The sequence below is a fragment of the Magallana gigas genome, chromosome 4, assembly GCF_963853765.1.
Source record: "Magallana gigas chromosome 4, xbMagGiga1.1, whole genome shotgun sequence".
Lineage (NCBI taxonomy): Eukaryota > Metazoa > Mollusca > Bivalvia > Ostreida > Ostreidae > Magallana > Magallana gigas.
Window position 1 is genome coordinate 56748400 of NC_088856.1, and position 5856 is coordinate 56754255.

A 5856-nucleotide genomic window follows, 5' to 3' on the forward strand; every position below is an offset into this window, starting at 1 on the left:
TGCATAAGTATTTGGTTGACCCAATCTGTTAATTTGTTCCAATGCAGTTCCTCTATCTGATAAAAAGTAATCTGAAAATTCTGCAATATTAGCCCTTAAAGTATCTACTGCTAAATTTCTTAAGTATGCATGATTATTCTGTTGACCGTAAAGTGAGAAACTTACAGCACGAAAAAAACAATTTCCATCGCCCATGATGGAAACGCGCTGGAGACCGAATGTTCTTAAATACCTGTCTTGACGCTCTACTTCCGAGTCCATTTGCTGGTAGTTTCTTATCACCTCCATGAAATTAAATCCCTGTTATTATAATAAATATGTACAAATATTGCATTTTCATGGGTATCAGTTATAAAAAATGTATTCAGTTGAAGATCAACATATAGTAATAGCAGCATGCAGCTTCATAAAATTGGTGGTTTGTTTTGTCTGATTGCCCAAAAGTATCGAGAGAGAGAGAGAGAGAGAGAGAGAGAGAGAGAGAGAGAGAGGGGGGGGGGAGAGAAAGAGAAAGAGAGAATACTAGTTGTTGAACATGAAGGGTCAATAGTTAATGTCCGTTCACCCTTGATTGGACCTGGATAATGGATTTATTTCCTATGTAAACCAAATAATACTATTCCTCATGTCCAATCAAAGGGCTATTGGTACTTTGCGGAACGGAACGGAACGGAACGGAACCAGTTAAGAGGCCCCAAAAGGGGAAACAAGATTTTTTTAAAACGTCATTATTTCAATTTAACTTATCGTAAATGGAAGATTGTTTTACAAATTTTGTTGTTTTAATGAACTGTGTATTACATAAAATATGCTACTCATTGCTCTATAAGTCAATACACGCTTCTTTCCCGAGAAAACCTAAAGTCACTAGTTGTTTTATGATGTTTGATTGACACTGTAAATATAAAGTTGAGGTTTAAACCAGACTCAATTAATCTGTGTGTGTAACGTCGATGAAAATTACTTAAGTAATCTTTCTTCTGAATATATTTCTTCTGATTCCGTTCCGTTCCGCAAAATACCATTACCCGTGTGGATATTGGTATTTAACGGAACGGAACGGAATCTTTCAAACTTTTTAAATAAAGGAAAACATCATAACAAATACTAGCTGTTTGTTTATTTCTATGTTCTTTTGAGATAAATGAAGCAAATCATTTCATCAATTCAAACATCTTGCATATGTGCATATCACTCCTGTGTTGTGTACAGCTATAACTTTTATTTCATCTATGATACTACATTACTTACACGGATGATATTACTAGTTTGTTCACCAAGCTAGCAATAACGCAATGTGCATCCCATATTACGTAGAATTCTAAAATATAACGAGCACATTCGCAAGGAAAAAGTTTAATATTCATCACTTACCTTCCGTCTGAACAATTTTCTTCTGGTTCCGTTCCGTTCCGCAAAATACCATTACCCGTGTGGATATTGGTATTTAACGGAACGGAACGGAATTTTTCAAACTTTTTAAATAATGGAAAATATCATAACAACTACTCACCGTTCCTTGAATTTTTTATCAGATTCTTTAAAGATGAATGAGTCTATCAATCAAATCAATTCAGTCATCTTGTGTATTTGCTGATTATTAATTTTAGCGTTTGTCTGCGTGTGCTGCATACAACAACAACTCTGTTTTCATTTTTTTTTATCAATTTCATATCATTGTCACGGCATAACTAACTAGTTGGTTAATTAAGGTAGTCCTATACTCGGCACTGAATGGGCTCAATCATTAAAAGCTTAGCTTTAAATGATAAATATACATTCTAGCAATACATATACAAAAGAAAATATGCATGTTTACATGCTAGTTTGTTTGTTATCACCTCTCAGACGGGTGTACCCCCTTGCGAAAATTATTGACAATTATGAAATTTGCCAGACGTCCGTTTTTCCTAAAAATAGTTACCAATTTTGGGAAAATTAGAACTGAACATACAAACTAGAGTATAAATATTTATTTAAGCCATATCTCATCAATAATTTTGCGCAAATTTTTGTAAGTAAGTACGCTTTATGGACCTGATGTATCAAAATAGAATACAAAAAATGCAATGCTAGTATCGCGTTTGGTAATTTTTTTTTACTATTTTATGGACTCAAACTTTAATTCATGGTGTTTATTCTATAGATTGACATCGTAGAACAAAGATTTGTTAAAATAAATTAGATGTTGACGGATTACTTTTCACGCTATAAGCTCTAAACCAAGTAGACCCTGACGAAAAAATCCGTAAAAATCACATTTTGCCATAGTTTTCTGCCTAGATCTGTCAACAATGTTAGATATCATTTAAACATTAATTAATTGACGATTGATTAAATTCGAAATAGCGTCTGTCTCTTAATTTAAACCGGTTTTAGTCAAAGAAAAAGAAAATTTGGGGGGGGGGGGGCATCAAAACAAAGAAGATATAAGCATACCTGAGTACCTGAGATCCTGGTTAATCAGAAACTTCGTTTTTCATTTTACTTTAACACAATCGAGTTTCTCAACATTAATCATTTCTATCTCTCATAGAATATATTATATTACCGTTCTAATCGCTTATTATTGCCATTGTTTACAACAGCGATGTAGAGCAAAATCAATACCGGGTATCTAAAACGCTTTGTAAAAGTCGAACCAATATTGTAAAATCCGTATTATGACGTAGTGCGATACTCGGACTACTTTAAGCTAGCAAAAACACAATGCTTATATCAAGTAGAATTCATATTATACCAAGATCATTCGCAGCGCAGGGATAATATCGATAAAAATACTTGATAGTCTTATTTGAAATAAATTTGAATGAATGATGATATAACAAATGTTGTTACCATACTTATAAATAATTTTCTTCTGGTTCCGTTCCGTTCCGCAAAATACCATTACCCGTGTGGATATTGGTATTTAACGGAACGGAACGGAACCGTTTAAAAATTTTGAAATATAAAATATATCATAACAACTACTAGCTGTTTGTTTATTTCTATGTTATTTTGAGATAAATGAAGCAAATCATTTCATCAATTCAAACATCTTGCATATGTGCATATCACTCCTGTGTTGTGTACAGCTATAACTTTTATTTCATCTATGATACTACATTACTTACACGGATGATATTACTAGTTTGTTCATCAAGCTAGCAATAACGCAATGTGTATCCCATATTACGTAGATTTCTAAAATATAACGAGCACATTCGCAAGGAAAAAGTTTAATATTCATCACTTACCTTCCGTCTGAACAATTTTCTTCTGGTTCCGTTCCGTTCCGCAAAATACCATTACCCGTGTGGATATTGGTATTTAACGGAACGGAACGGAATTTTTCAAAATTTTTAAAATGTGAAACATATTTTTACAAAGGCAACATTTATTCATTATATAATAAATCATTCGATTTTTTTAAAGGAAGAATTAGCTAGTTGGTTAATCAAGCTAGCGAAAGACATTGTTTACATCAAGTCGAAGTTTATATCAAATCCATTTGCAGGGTTATAATCATTTTTAAAAATAAATACTTGATAGCCTTATGAGTGGGCTGACTTATCAAGTTGGGATTAAACTTCAATTGTGCTTCCGTAAATTAAAATTCTGGGAAGGAATTAGACAGTCCTTGTTAGAGAAACTCGAAGATTCTAGGTCAAACTGGATACTGCAAAACTCGGTTATAACGAAGTCACTGAGACCTAAGAAATTACTTCGTTATATCCGTAATTCGTTATAACCGGATAAGAAATTCATTAGATTTACATAGCTGGGGATCCAAGATGACTTCGCTATATCCGTGAATTCTCAATATCCGTGTTCGTACTAAACGAGTTTTACTGTATATATCTTGAAAGACTGCCCATAAGTATCGTCTGCATTCACGGGCCGGGGTCTTCGGAATCAGCTTAGTGAGATTGGAGAGAAAATGCATTGGCAGTAGTTTGCGACAGGACCATGAAATTCAGAGTGCAATCTTGCAAATTACAATTTTAAGTAATAAGTAGATTTGCAATCGTACAATGTAAGGACTTTGCTATAATATATAAGCTTCTCTCCGCACATATGCAAACAGACATGAAAATAAGAGTGCAAACTAAAAAAACACTTGCCTATTATCATTCTTCTGAAAACTACATAACCCGTATTTTAATAGATTGTGTATTCACGTTTGACCTAAAATAATATTCCGCTGGCTGACTTTCTTAACTTTCTTTTTAAAAAGCTAACCTATAGCTTGTTTGTTATACATTGAAATGAATAATGATATAACAAATGTTGTTACGAAACTTTTGAATAATTTTCTTATGATTCCGTTCCGTTCCGCAAAATACCATTACCCGTGTGGATATTGGTATTTAACGGAACGGAACGGAATCTTAAAAAAAAAAAAATAATGGAAGTATCAAAACATCATTTTGGGATATAAGAAGCAAGCTAACAAACCATTTCATTAATATAAAATTATGAATATCTTGTGTGCTTATCTTGTGTACAACGTTAACTTTTATTTCTGTTATGTCTTGTGCATATCTTATTTTGATTACTACATGTATTTTGTACGAAAGATTTTGTGTACGACTTGTTTGTTTATGGGTGGAGTACTGCGCCATATTTCTAAACGCTCGATTACTACAGTTTTTTGTAAGCCTTGAATTCCACTGTGTAAGTGTTTTGACTGTTATAATTAGGTATTATTAATCTTCTAGTGATGTAATTTACCTCTCTCTTTATTGTCAACTATGCTTAGTTTTGCATATTCTTGTTACCGATGGATTTTAGTTTACCATGTGCTTCAAGTATGGTGCGCCATTTCGTCGACAAACATTACATTTTGAACTTGATAATTACGTACTGTCAGTTTAATAAAGTCAATTGATTACGGTTTTAACTCATTATTTTCTATTCAATTAATGAATTTATTTATAGAATATATTTAAGATATGTTGCATTACTTAATTCTATGTGAAAGCTTTATTGGATTGTTTTTCTATGGAAACCAATACCTGTCATTTTTATTTGTATTTTGTTTATTACAGATTCTTATCGCATTGCAGTTATCTGTCAATTAAAATCTTTAATGCTTACTTTATGTCACATTTTGCACGAGAATACTTTAATCACAGGGGCTTGGTTGTTGGATAGTGAATTTCCTAATTATTTGTTCCCGAAGAAAAAATTGATTAAAATTGGTAATCTTATGTGTATTTTTGTGTATTGCAATAAATAAATTCACCGAAACCCCCCGTTTCAATCATGTTAAAAAAGTTTATTCAATGTACATTAAAAAAAGTAAAGGGACGACACTCGCCATTTTGGATTTATAGGGGGTCCTCATTTCAAGCTATGTTTTAAACAAGTTCTTCCGTTTCTCCAACGATTTCTGACGATATATAGGTTGTAAAATGTTAAAATTACTTATTCCTATCGTCTGACTACATCTGTACGCTGCATAATAAACACATCTTTCCGAAATGTACTAGATACTTGCCAAACTTATCGAAAGTAAAATTTTGAAGAGTTTAAATGAGTTAAATTGCACGAGATGTTAGACATCTTGTACATGGCTTTGCGTAGATCATCGCTATTTGTGAATGAACATGTCGCTTGATAGTCCTTGGGAAAACAAAACACTTATAGGTTAGTTACTGACTCACTACGGAAATATATTGGGTTGATCAATCTCATAGATGGCGAGGCGTAGTGAGTCAGTAACTAACCTAATAAGTAATAGTATGACGTGCCATAAGGGTAATCAGTTGTCGTTGTGATTCAAGTCTGTATGTTGGTCTAGCGTTGGTGTGTGATTTGTGCTTTGAATTCATTTGTCTTTATATGTATATTTTAGTTTCTACCGTCGAT

At 32.8% G+C, this 5856-nt stretch overlaps 1 long non-coding RNA gene across 1 annotated transcript; it reads left to right on the plus strand.

Moving 5' to 3' along the window:
• The first annotated feature begins 631 nt into the window (after positions 1 to 631).
• LOC136274994 (uncharacterized) lies at positions 632 to 5195 on the plus strand. The gene is made up of 2 exons (XR_010713557.1): positions 632 to 4659; positions 4777 to 5195. It is a non-coding gene; the product is annotated as an uncharacterized lncRNA (long non-coding RNA).
• The last annotated feature ends 661 nt before the right edge of the window (positions 5196 to 5856 follow it).